Raw genomic sequence first — 13,271 nt, forward strand, 5'->3', positions numbered from 1 at the left:
GTGACACACATCTGTAATCAGCTACCTGGGAGGCTGAGACAGGAGAATTGCTTGAGTCCAGAAATTCAAAGCCAGCCTGGGCAAGACCCCATCTAAACATTTAAAAAAAAAAAAGGCCAATTGAGACCTCTGTAGAAGTAGGATTTACCCACTAAATAAAGGCATTCTTTTAGAGTGACTGATAAAGAGCAAACTATTTCCCTGAAGACCTCTAAATACCAGAGTGCAGAATCTTTTGCTTGGAGTACTTAAATTTCCTTGGCAAAAAATCCTCTGATATTTTTTGTGTGCGATTCAAATGTTACTTACTAAGTGCTCCTCTTGAAATGGGAGAAAAGGGAGTCGTGTTATTATAACAAACTTCCAGGTAATCCCACTTCTTCCTTGTGGCCTTCCTTCTCTGAGGTTTGGCAGGCTTGATCACCTATCTCCTTTATTTTATCACCCTCAGCAAGAATGATGATAACAAGAAGATGGTCACAGTAACAGTAAATGAATAATACAAGGTATAAAAATTCTACAGAGCTGTTTTCTAAAATGTACATGCATAGAAAAGACTGAAAGGATAGATTGGTTAGATGGTTACATTTTTCCTGCATGGTCTTTCCTATAGTGAGCCTGAATGACTTTCATTATTGGGAAGGAAAAGGTTTAATAAAAGGTAAAGAACATGACTTCTTCCGAGTGGTGAGATTTTCTTGAGCATGGGCTGGAGTGTGAAGAACAATAGAATAATAAAGAGTCTGGATTCATAAGGTCCCCAATTACCAAGTACCTAATGCCTGGTGAAGCTCAGCAAGGAATATATTTGTGATATTCTGGCTTGGGCATGGAGACTGGCCTGGGAAAGGGGAAGGGATTCCTCCAAACTGTATTGGCAGGATTTTTTGTTTCTCCCCGGGTCTTCACAGTTCAAGAAAAACCATTGAATTCTGACCTAGGTACTTTTGCCCTAGGAGACAAAAGGGAAAGGGACAGATTGATGTTTTGAAGATAAAATGAGCAGAACTTAGGAGGCATAGAAGATCCAGCATCCAATTTCCAAATTAGAACCTGGGTGTAGACCTAGTACATAACAAAAATGGGGCCATGCCCAGGTCTGAGAAGCCATGGTTTGGCTCTCTGGAGCTGCCCTGTGTTTACACAGAAGGACTAGGAGTAAAGGAAGAGGTAACCCAAGTCCTGGCAGGCCACCTGGCTACCCCAACCCACCTCAAATGTCCTGTCTTCTTGGTTGCCTTTGATCTCATTGGTATTTTCCCTCCAGGGACTTGGGCACCCTTAAGGTAAGTCAGCCTGCTGAGCCAAAAGAAAGTTTGTAAGCATCAATTAGGTGAGGGGGGGTTCCTGTGTGCCAGACACCATTCTCAATGTTAAATGTGCTTTATTTCATCTAATCCTCACTTGAGGAGGGAAGTTGTCTTACCATCCTCATTTCAAAGCCATTAGTCAGAGTCAGAATTAGAACGACTCTGACACCGAAGCCTGTGCCCCTTTCCCACACTGACTTAGAAGTTTGCCAGGGTCTCCAGTCCTCAACTAGTAGTCCTCTGTCATAAGTACAGCTGGGCATGGTGGCACTCACCTGTAATCCCAGCAACCCAGTGACTGAGGGAGGAGGATCACAAGTTCAAGGTCAGTGTCCTAGTGAAACCCTGACTTAAAAGTGAAAAGTGGAGTGTAGAATTGTAGCTCAGTGGTAGAGTGCTCACCTAGCATGCATGAGGCACTGGGTTCAATCCTCAGCACCACATAAAAATAAAGATATTATGTCTACCTAAAAATAAAAATTAAAAAAATGTGAAAAGTGCTGGAGACAAAGCTTGGTGGTAAAGTGCTCTGGCTTCAATCCCCAGCACCAAAAAAATTAAAACAAGTGAAAGTGTAATGCTTGCCTATGGTAAAAAGATCAATGGTACAAAAAAATAAAAGAAAAGTAAGATTTCTTCCCAGTCCAGACAATTGGTCTCCTATCCCAGAGATAACCATTATTAAATTTCTTGAGCATCCCTCCAGGGATTGGCCATGACCATGTGTTTACTGTGTTTAGTATTCCCTTCTTTAAAGATCGCAAATGGGAGCTTAGGTTGCATAATGTCTATAATTTGCTTTTTACATTTAACATGTCTTGGAGATGGTTTGTTATTGGCCTATATAATCTACCTCACTCTTATTTTCATTGTTATGTGTTGCTCCAATTATGGTTTGGATATCCCATTACTCTATAGAGTGCTCTGTTGTTGGTAGGTTCTTTTCTCTCTTTTGCTCTTACAAACAATACTGTGCTGAATATCCCTGCTTACTGTCATTGGTGTATTTGGGACTTATCTGCAGGATAAATTGATAGAAGGGCAGGTGCATTTGGTATTTCAATAGAAATTGGGAATGCAGTTCCTAATTAAGTATATGAAAATTCCCAGTTTCTGAGTCCTCTATGAGAGTATTGTCTTATCTCATAAATGAAAGATGCTCTTGTGTTTTAATTTGACTTTAGTAATTTGACTTTAGTGAAGTTAGTTATCATATCCCATGTTTGAAACCCATATATGTATTTCTTTTTCTATGAATTGCTTACTTCTGCTCTTTAGCAGTTTTTCCTGTTGTTTGTCCTTTTAAAGACTGCTTTGTACAAGTTCTCTATATAGTAAAGAAATTACTCTTACCTGGTGCATGTGTCACTGATATTTTTCTCTGGTTTATTGGGCAGATGGTGTAGCTCAATGTTAGAGGACTTGCCTAGCACATCAAAGCCCTGGGTTGCATCCCAGCACTGCACACAAAAAAAAAGGTTTAATGTCAAATCAAAGACTTACCTTCTCAGGGTGATACATTCCACCGTGACTTCGTCTGATCCTTTAATAAGTACACCAGGAAATCAGTGGAGTAAGAACTGGGGTATTCTCAGCCTCTTCCCACCTCTCAGGGATGCAGCAGGAGAAAGAGTAGGACCACAAAGATGCAGCTGGCTCCCTAGAACTGCCAGCCTGAAGCTTACAGTTGCCCTCCCACACGGGCTCATGGAGCCATGGATGCACGTGCAGGCCATGTGCAGCACAGGTGAGCCTGAGGTGCGGAGGGGAGGGAAGGGGAGGGAGGAGGCGGCACCTTGCAGAGGTTGGGGATAGAGTGGGGAGGAGTGTTGGGGATGGGGTCATGTAGGGGAAGAATAGAGACTTGGGATAAGATGTAGCAGCTTGGAGGAGTGGCTAGGCGATGGGAAGAGGAAGAAGGGAAAAGGGCAGCTTCCTCTGGGACCTGGGTCCTATCCAGCTGCTTTCTCTGGCCTTGGGTCAGCAGGGCGTGAACCAGGCCATCCTGCTGAGGGCAAGATTGTTCTTTCAAACCTCGTGATGGGAACTAGGGCAGTGTGGGATAGCCCTGCTCCTTACCTCCAATCAGGAAAAATCCCTAACCTGCCTGACTGGGATGCAATAAGGGCTGCAAACTTTCACAGCCATTATAAGGCTCCCTGTTGCACAGGCCTGCCATTTGCCTGCTGGAGTCAGGTAAGCATGGATAAAAGAAACCCAAGCCTTACCTGACGGGGAGAACATTTTTTACTTCCAAAGTGTAATGTGAGTGCAGTTCCTGCCAATTGCCTTACGTTTGGGCCTCCATGTCCTTGAGAGGGCTACTGAGCTGCTGCTCCTTCTAGAGCCTAAGCAGAGGCCTTGGCTGATGAGGGGATAAGAAAGAGGTCATGGAGGGGAAGGTGAAGGCATAGTTCGGGTTCCAAGGGGTAAGATCTGTTTAGAGTATGGTCTAAAGGGTCATGGTGCTGAGGAAGGAGACAAATGAATCTGTGACCTCTTGGTCCAGGGCCATGACAGAATGTCTCAGGAAATGTAATTCTAGGACAAGGTGGACCCCTCTTGATAACACTGCCATGACCTCTAAAGAGCAGGTTGGATGTTGTGTGGCTTCTCCACTTGGCCCAGCCCTGCCCTGCACCAGCCTTCCAGAGCTGAGAGGGGCTGCAGTGCTTACTGAGCCTCCCCTGACAGGCCTGAAACTGGAGGCTGTTATGGCTTGAAATGGCACAGTTCCCACAGCCTTCTATAAAGAAAAGCAGTAGTTTCTCTGGCCTTATAGGTTATCCCTGGAGTTTCTGGCAGAAATGCTATTGGGCCATGTCTCAGCAGGAAAGCAAATTAATAATTAAAGCGATTTTATTCATTTATTTATTTATTTTAAGAAAGGGTTTTAGGTTGCCCAGGCTGGTCTCAGATTCTTGGGTTCAAGCATTCTTACTTCAGCTTCCCGACAAGCTGGGACTATGGGTACATGCTACCACACCAAGCTATAGCTGTTTATGTCACATGGCAGTTACAGGGCACGCTTACTCTATGTGACTGTTTTATATGTTTTACTCACTTAACCCACACAATGCCCCTAAGGAGGATTTTCAGTTTTACAGACAGGGTCAATAAGGCAGAGGTTAGGAAGATGGCCCACAGGTAGGCATTAAATGGTGGAAAAGGGGTTGGAACACAGGCAAAATGAGGGACTTCAGAATCTGGCCTCTGGGCGTCACAGTCCACAACACGGATGGACTTGGTAGTACTTTCAAGAGGGTTACTGAGGAGGGGGTCAGCCCTCAGTGGGTAAGTATCAGGTGGGGCAACAGTAAAACCTTTGGGTGTCCCTGGTTTGGAGAGAGTCCTGGAACAATGTAGCTTAAATAGCCAATATTTGTCAGAGGGTCTTTCATCCAGGCCAGACCATCTTGTCCCCTAACCAAATGATATAAATAACTGGTTCTCCTGGCTGGTGTAGTAGGAAACAGTGCATCGAAGTTTATGGCTTGGAGACCTTCATCATGAACATCAGCTACCTGTGCTCTACAGTTCCAGGCTCACCAGGCAATTTGTTTTCTCATGTAGTGGTATCAGTTTAAGATTAAGTTAGTTTGAGAATAAGAAATAACCATGGCACATGAAGGTGGAAATTTATGTCTCTTCATTCTGAAAAATGTAAAGGCAACCCAGGGTTGGCACAGTAGCTCTGCTCCACAGATTCCTCAGGGAAACAGGCTTATTCAAGCTCACCACCCTACCAAACCTTAGATATGACACTTCACATCATTTTAGATGGTGCTGGGGACTGAATTGTGTCTCTTCCCTCAATTCATGAGTTGAAGCCCAAACCCCCAGTGTGAGGTTACTTGGAGACAAGTCCTTTGGAATGAAATTTAGGTTAGTTGAGGTTATCAGGGCAGGGAGCTGATGATGGAAATAGTGTTCTCATGAGAAGAGATACCAGAGAGCTTGTATTTCCTCCTTTTTTTCTCTTTCTCTTTCCCTGCCAGACACAGGTGGCCATTTACAACCCAGGAAACAAAATCGGCCAGTCTACCATGCGGCAGGCACAATGGTTTCATTAATGAGGTTCCTGGCATAAAAGTTAGCTAGCAGAGATCGAAATAAACACACAGACTCAGTTACCTTTTTCTAGGACCAGGTCCGAGACGGCTCCCCTCTCTGGTTCCCTCCACTAACCGCCCGGCAGGGCAGCAAGGATTACTCAGGGCTAGCAGGAGAGAGAGAGTGAGCACGCCAGGGAGTAGCCTTTTATTGGGGAGCAAGAAATTCAGGGGAGAATTCCATCCAATGAAGGTTTAAGGGGGGGGGCCGCACTCCAAGGTCAGGGTCAGTGATTGGGCCTCCGGGGTCCGTGGTCAGTTACACCCCCACACGGACAGGTTCTCTCAACAGGAGAGGGCCCGGAAAGCTCCGACACAGCCAGAGCGCCTCAGACCCTGACCGGGAGTCACCCAGTCACGTGTGAGAATGACTCCCGACAGGCCAGCACCTTATTCTTGGACTTTCCAGCATCCAGAATTATGAGAAAACATTTCCAATATCCTAAGTGTTGGGTTAAACACTAATCAATGTCTGGAAAGCTTGCAACGAGTTAGGTCTCTAAAAGAATGTGGTAACAAGGGAAGTCTGGAGGGGGCCACTTCCCTTACTTCCAATCATTAGGAAAGAGAGTGACCTAGGAATGAACTCATAAAACATCTGAAGGAAGTCCACCTGCAAGGTGGGCATGCCACCTATCATATATGTATTCCCTCAGCTTGTAGGCACAGAATGGCCCTCCATGGCATTGTGGCCTGCCACCACCAAGGAGTGAGTAATAAAATGTCTAAAACCTCTCCATTGAGTGCTCCATGTCGTTTTTTGGGGATTGGAAAACACTTTAGGGCCTTTGCAGTCCTGGGGTTGAGCAGTAAGCATCCCAGTCTATTTTTTTGTGACATCCCAGGTTAACTAAGAAAGTGGGCTAGATTTCTAAGTTCCTGAAGATCACCAAAATTACCAATTTGTCACCAGACAGGGCTCTGAGATTCCTCCAAAGAGAAGGGGATCTCAACTGGGCCCCAGGCAGGTTTGTTTTGTTTTGAACCCAGGGCCTTGTACTTGGTAGGCAAGCACTCTATCAATGAGTTATGTCCTCAGCCCCCAGGCAGTTCTTTTTTTTTTTTTTTTTTTTTTTTTGGCACCAGGGATTGAACTGAGGCACTCAACCATTGAGCCACATTCCCAGCCCTTGTTTTTTATTTTTTTATTTTGAATGGTTTTGCTGAGTTGCTTAGGGCCTTGATAAGTTGCTGAGATCCTCCTGCCTCAGCCTCCTGAACTTCTGGAATTATAGGTATGAGGTACTGTGTCTGGCCCAAGGAAAGTACTCCATGTTTCCACAGAAAAGAATTTCAGGAGTTGTCAGTAATCAAAATACAAACAAAGATTTTAAGGACAGCAAAGGGGTACAAACTCAAAAATAGACTGTGGGTGTCCTCAAGAGGGAGAGATGCATGATGGTCTCAAAATCCTTGTTTGTATGTACTTTTTCAGTATATATACTTTTTCACATGGTGACAGTGTTCTGGTTCTTACAGCCAATAATAACTTTGTCTGCTGCAAGAGGCAATTGCTTTGGGGATGTTTTTTCAGAATGCTGATCATCGTTGCCAGAAGTCTCCTTTCTCAGCTATGCTTGGTAGTGCATGCCTGTAATCCCAAAGGCTTTGGAGGCTGATATATGAGGATCACAGTTTAAAGCCAGCCTTAGCAACAGTGAGGCACTAAGCAACTCAGTGAGACCCTATCTTTAAATAAGTAGAAAATAGAGCTGGGGATGTGGTTCAGTGGTTGAGTGCCCCTGAGTTCAATGCCTGCTACCCAAAAAAAAAGGAAGAAATCTCCTCCTTTCCCTTTCCCAAGTACAAAATGCAATATATGTTATGTCCTGGAAAGATTTTAAAAATGGCTACATGTTCTTCACACCTCTGTGTACTAATGTTCACAGACTTGTAGTTCTTCACAATAAGTAGTTGGATTTGGATACAAGGTGTCCTCCAAAAGCTTCTGTGTTAATGCAGAATTGTCCCAAGGACCATCCTAGTTTGAATGAACTCACTGGATGATAACTGTAGGCAGGTGGTATGTAGCTGAAGGAAGTGGATCACTGGGGACATGCACCCCGAATGATGCATCTTTCCTGCGCCCCTTCCTGTCTCTTTGCTTCCTGGCCACCATGAGGTGAACAGCACTTCTTCCCCATGTCCTTCCACCCTGCTCTTCTGCCTCACCTTGGGCCTACAGTAATGGACTCAACTGACTAAGGAATAAATCTCTGAAACTATGAGCCAAAATAAAACTCCTCTAAGTTGCTTTTGGCCCAGTTGGTTTTTTGGTCAGAGTGACAAAAAGCTAGCATAATACCAGACTCTCCTCTCTATCCCTTGAACATAGGCTCAGCATGTGAACTGTTTTGTCCAGGGAACTCTTAGCAAAACTGTTGCAAGTAGAGGCTGACAAAGTGCCACTGGGGCTTGCTCTCTTCTGCCACTCTAGGAACTCTTGAGGCTACCTACCATATTACAAAGCCCAGAATGGAGAACTGACAAGCGTTCCCAACTGATGAACCCCCGCAACCAACCAGATTGTCAGTGACAAGACATGTAATCCAGGCCATTTCATCCTAAACAACCCATCCTAAAACACTCCAGACTAGAAAAACCCACCCCTTAGTTGACTTACTGAATTAGTAGAAGCAAAAGTGTTCATTGTTTGGTCCACTAAATCTTGGGGCGTTTTATCAAAATGCAAAATCTAATTGTCATATGCCCATTCTTGAGACAGTCATAGGCAAGAGGAATTCTACTGTTCTTACATAAATCAAGAGACCAACGAAGTTGAGATTTCTATGGTGTTCATGGCTGAATGGAAGAGATGCAAATACCTAAACCAAATGAGGTTTCAACAGGAAGTAAAAGGGGAGAAAGTGTATGCTCAGTTTGGTAACAACATCTAAATATGCTGTACATAAAGCTGTATGTTGCTTCTTTATATAAGAAGGAAAACTAAGTTACCATTAGAAATCCCTCTCATAGGAAGTACAATATATTTTATACTATGAAGAATATGAAAATTTTTATATTTTTAAATTCATCCTTTCAGGGCACACGCCTTGTGACCATTCTCCTTCAGTTACACCCCACTTGCCCATAGTTATCACCCACTAATTCCATACAAACTAGACTGGATTGTGAATACCAGTGAAGGCAACAGCCAAGGTGGTCATGTCAAGATTAGCATTGGGTTTTAAAGAAGCAATATGAGTTGGATGGCTGAGGTGGAGGAGATTAGATAGAAGAGAGGGAGAATATTCCAGAAGGCAACCCCTGGAAAAAACAATTGAGGATCAGGAACAGGATAGGGGTTTCAGGGGCCAAGGGGAATTCAATGTTAGAGCAGAATACATGTATAAGAGATGTTGATCTGAAGTCTTTTTTTGTAGTCCCAATTTCGGAGTTTGTCCTTTATTCTAACATACCAGGAGCATTCGCAGTTCTTAATTGATATGTGTGTGTGTGTGTACTGTGGTGCTGGTGATTGAACCTAGCGCCTTTTGCATGCTAGGCCAGCCCTTTGGCGGCGCTATTTTAAGCAGATAAAATAATATGCTCCTTAAAATAGCTCAATGCTGAGAGTAACCCTTCCAACTTCTATCCAGGAACCTTTTCATCCTTCCCACTGCCCTTTGATTTAAAAATATATATATATTTACTTGGTGGTGCTGAGGATCAAACCCAGGACCTCTGCATGCAAGGCAAGCACTTTACCACTGAGCTACATCCCCAGCCCCCTAACACCGCCCTTTATAATTTTTCTGCAGTATGTGTTCCAGCCGGACTTAATCTTTAGGGAGACATCAGGAACGTGGCTGGGCTTGAAGGGAAATAAGTTGAGCTTGCAGGCTAGGCTCTGAGAGCGCGCCTTCTCCAGGATACCATAGAGATGATCCTCCCAATTCCTAGAAAGGCAGTCGAAGATGTGCAAGAACTCAGCTAACGCACTACCGACCGCGCCACCGTTCTTGTGGTCCGAGACTGGAACCCAGTTTCCTAGGTCTGCACAAGCCCCTGAGACCGTCACCGCCCAGCGGGAGCCCCGGGATCTCACGGTGAGGGGCACGGGTCCGGAGAGGGGAACGGAGAGGTCTCGGCGCGCAGTGGCTGGGGTCGGCCGGCCAGAGCTTCCTCCTGGGATTGCTGTCTGCGCGTGCACCCTGGAACCTGGGGCACCCCGGGCTTCTTGGCCGGGTCCAGCCTACAGTCTGACCACTAGCACCACAAAGCCCAGAGCCCAGCTAAGTGTCCAATACAGATGATAAACCTAAGAAGATGACAGTGAATGTATGAATAAATGATGAATGAATGGGATGTGAATGATGGAGAGCTCATAACCATGTCGGAAAACGAAGGCCTGGGGCTCAGAATTCTCGGTCCCAATACCAGTCTCTAACCCTAGCCTATTCTACAACTAGGAATCTTGTTTAGGGACTGTCTTCGTAGTGTAAACCACACTTAAGTGGGACGTGTCAGGACCTAAATTCTAATCCTGGAGAGTACAGAGGCTGTCTCTGGATCTCTAACATTGCACTGTCAAGTAGTCAGTCGGTGCCCTGTTTTCTTCACCAGGCTCAGAGATGACAGGGTGTTATGTGACAGCTTGTGTGCAAACGTTTGTTTTCCAACAAAATGTTACAATCCATTCTAGCATGTGTGAGGCACTGGGTTTGATTTTCAGCACTACATATAAATAAGTGAATAAAATAAAGGTCCAACAACAACTAAAAATTTTTTAAAAATAACTGTTCTAACTATAAAAGTAACACATTTATATTTACTAAAGCAAAAATTGAGTATATACAAAAGTATAAAGTTACAAAGTAAAGTGACTTGTTTACTGATCTGGAGATAAGTATATTAATTTTGGTGAATTTTTCTTTTCTATTTTAAATGTGTGTATTCTGCTAAGTTGGTGTATTAATAATAATTTGTTTACTCAGAGCTTACTTAGTATATGCATATATATATTTTTGGATTGGTGTCTTATATCCATTTGCTTCAACATAAAAGTATTTTCTCATGACTATTCTTTAAAAATATGATCTTCACAGTTTAGTAACTTATCATATATATATTCTATCAATGTCTTTTTGCCTGTTTTTTAAAATTATAGTAACAATGTGATTTATGCACAAAAATATTGGGGACCATCTGATTGTATTTTTTTGCTTTTATTTCATCTGATTATAGATGTCGTTTATTTCTATGGGAAAATGTTCAAATATTACAAAAAGATCAGCTCTAAAGCAAAAGTGTATTACAATTTTATACCTCAGGGATGAACACAGATAGCAATTTGATGTCAATTCTCATATTTAAGTTAGGATATTTTTAAAAGAGTAAAGTAAAATATAGATAGTAGAGGAATTTAGGGAAAATTATTTATAATTCAATATCACCACAGTGATTATTTTTCCTTCTTGATCTTATTCACATTCACCAAACATATTTCATATGTTTGCTTCATATATGATTGTTAAAAAGATCAGTGTGAATAAGATCAAGAAGAAATTTTAATATTCTGCATTTTAATTTATATATTTGCATAAGTAGTTTTCCAAATTGTCCATATTTTCATTTTAATTACTGCTATGTTTCTATAATTTCCACCAAGTGGAAGTACCATAATTTGCTAAGCTTCAATGTCTACCAATAGAAAAATTAACTCCAACAATATTGCAGGGGATATTTTTTTTACCCGTAACAAAATTCCAGTTTTTGTTTCCCTCTGAGAACTTCTCTATGAGAAAGTTCTAGTAATGGAATTACTGGGTGAGAAAATGCAGGCATTTTTATGATTTACTTTCATGATTTCAGTTACTCTATGTCAAAAACTCTAGGGGGCTGGGGGTGTTCAGTGTTGAAGTATATACCTAGTGTGTGTAAGGCCCTGAGTTTGGTCCCCAGCACCACCAAACAAAACAAAGAACACTCTCCATGTAAGCATTTAGCTCATACCTCTCTCCTCTATTCCAGATATGTTTTACTTTTCCTTCAGATATTTCAAAACTAAATGTATCTTTTTCTTCCCCAGTTCAGTGTTCCCACTTCGCTGTATGTCACTGTCATCATTGAAGCCATAAACTTGCCAATTATTCCTGACTTATCTTTCTCACCTCCTTCCCACAATACTCATCCAGTCCTGATGATTCTGTCTTATATTTGTCCAGTGCCCTTTCTGCATATTCAAACAGCCTCACAGAGACCCGCAGCCATGCACTCTCATCCTCTACCCTTTGCATGCACTCTTTCCAGTGGGCAGAGGAATGTTTTTATACAATAGTAGATTGAGTCATATATTTTATCAACTCTTTTGTGACTTTCTGTTCACTTTAGGGTTAAATCCTTAAATGGTTTGCAGGATTCTGCTTGATCTGGGCTTTCCTTGCCCTCGGGCTTTCTATCTGATTTCTAGTGCATAACAGTTTAGCTGTACTGAGTCTTTTTCATTCTTTCAAAGTTTTGTGCTTGATTCCTTAGGAATCTTCTGTTTGGTTTCAGATATAGTTTATTTACTATATTATTAAATATAGTATACTCTTGTGTAGTTCCTACTTGTCTCCTTAACAGAGGCTTGGTTTCCTATATTCCATAGTACCCTATACTTTCACTTTTGTTAATTCCCGGATTTGAAATTATTGATTTAATTTTCTTTGTTTAGATATGATAACAAGTTCAAGACTGGCAAGGGCATTATTTGACTACTCCTCCAAACCCCTCAGTGTCTAGCACTGATTACTCTCAAATTCTACTCTGCTGTTTGAGTTTCTTTAGGATTGTGTGACACCTCTTTAGGATTGTGTGCCCTGTTTATATTCCTCCTCTGAAAGAGAACCAGGAAAGCCTACACATAATCTTCTTAAACATTCAAAACTCAAAACAGGAATTTCACAATTAAAGGGTTTTTTTTGTTTTAAAGAGCAACTTATGTGCTCATATTGAGGGGTGTGGGGATGTGGCTCAAGCAGTAACGCACTCGCCTGGCATGCATGGGGCACTGCTTTTCTTTCTTTCTTTTTTTTAATTTTAATGTTTTATTTTTTAGTTCTCGGTGGACACAACATCTTTGTTTGTATGTGGTGCTGAGGATCGAACCCGGGCCGCACACATGCCAGGCGAGCGTGCTACCGCTTGAGCCACATCCCTAGCCAAGGGGCACTGGTTTTTGATCCTCAGCACCACATAAAAATAAAATAAAGTATAAAAATAAAATAAAGATGTTATGTGCTCATATTGAGCTGTCTGCTTGAAGAAAAAATTGTTTCATTGATATAACATCTAGAAGAAAGGACAATCAGCATATTTTTAGTTTGTATTAGAGTTCCCTAGGCATGATCCAGGTTAATTGACATATGGTGGAAATTAATGAAACAGATCTAATGCATTAGGCTTTGCATGAAGCCATTTTCCTGTGCAGCTTATGATTATATTAACTGACTTTTAGTAAAGATTATTGTATAATGAACAGAGTGCACTAAGTGACATGAATATTCATATCTGTCTAATCTTTGTCTTTATAATTTAAGGTAAAAAATAACATTTGGATTTATTCATCAAGTGCTTGAACATTGGACAGTCTTTCTGAGTCTATCACTTCCTGAATAGCTGAAAAATGGTGTTTGTGAACCTAGATGGCTGCATGCCAACCCCAATTTTTGCTGAAATAGTCACACTGCTATCCTGAGAGGTATTGTGTTTGTTATTAGTTTCCCCAAGCAACAATTGTTATTCATTTTTCTGTTTGCTGGGAAAATGATATCTGCCAACCGAACCATTTTTCCCCCTATGAGCAGGGTTGGTGGTTTTCCAAGTCTGAAGTCTTTTCTAATTAAAGCAAGGAGAAGATTTGTGG

The sequence above is a fragment of the Callospermophilus lateralis genome, chromosome 1, assembly GCF_048772815.1.
Source record: "Callospermophilus lateralis isolate mCalLat2 chromosome 1, mCalLat2.hap1, whole genome shotgun sequence".
Lineage (NCBI taxonomy): Eukaryota > Metazoa > Chordata > Mammalia > Rodentia > Sciuridae > Callospermophilus > Callospermophilus lateralis.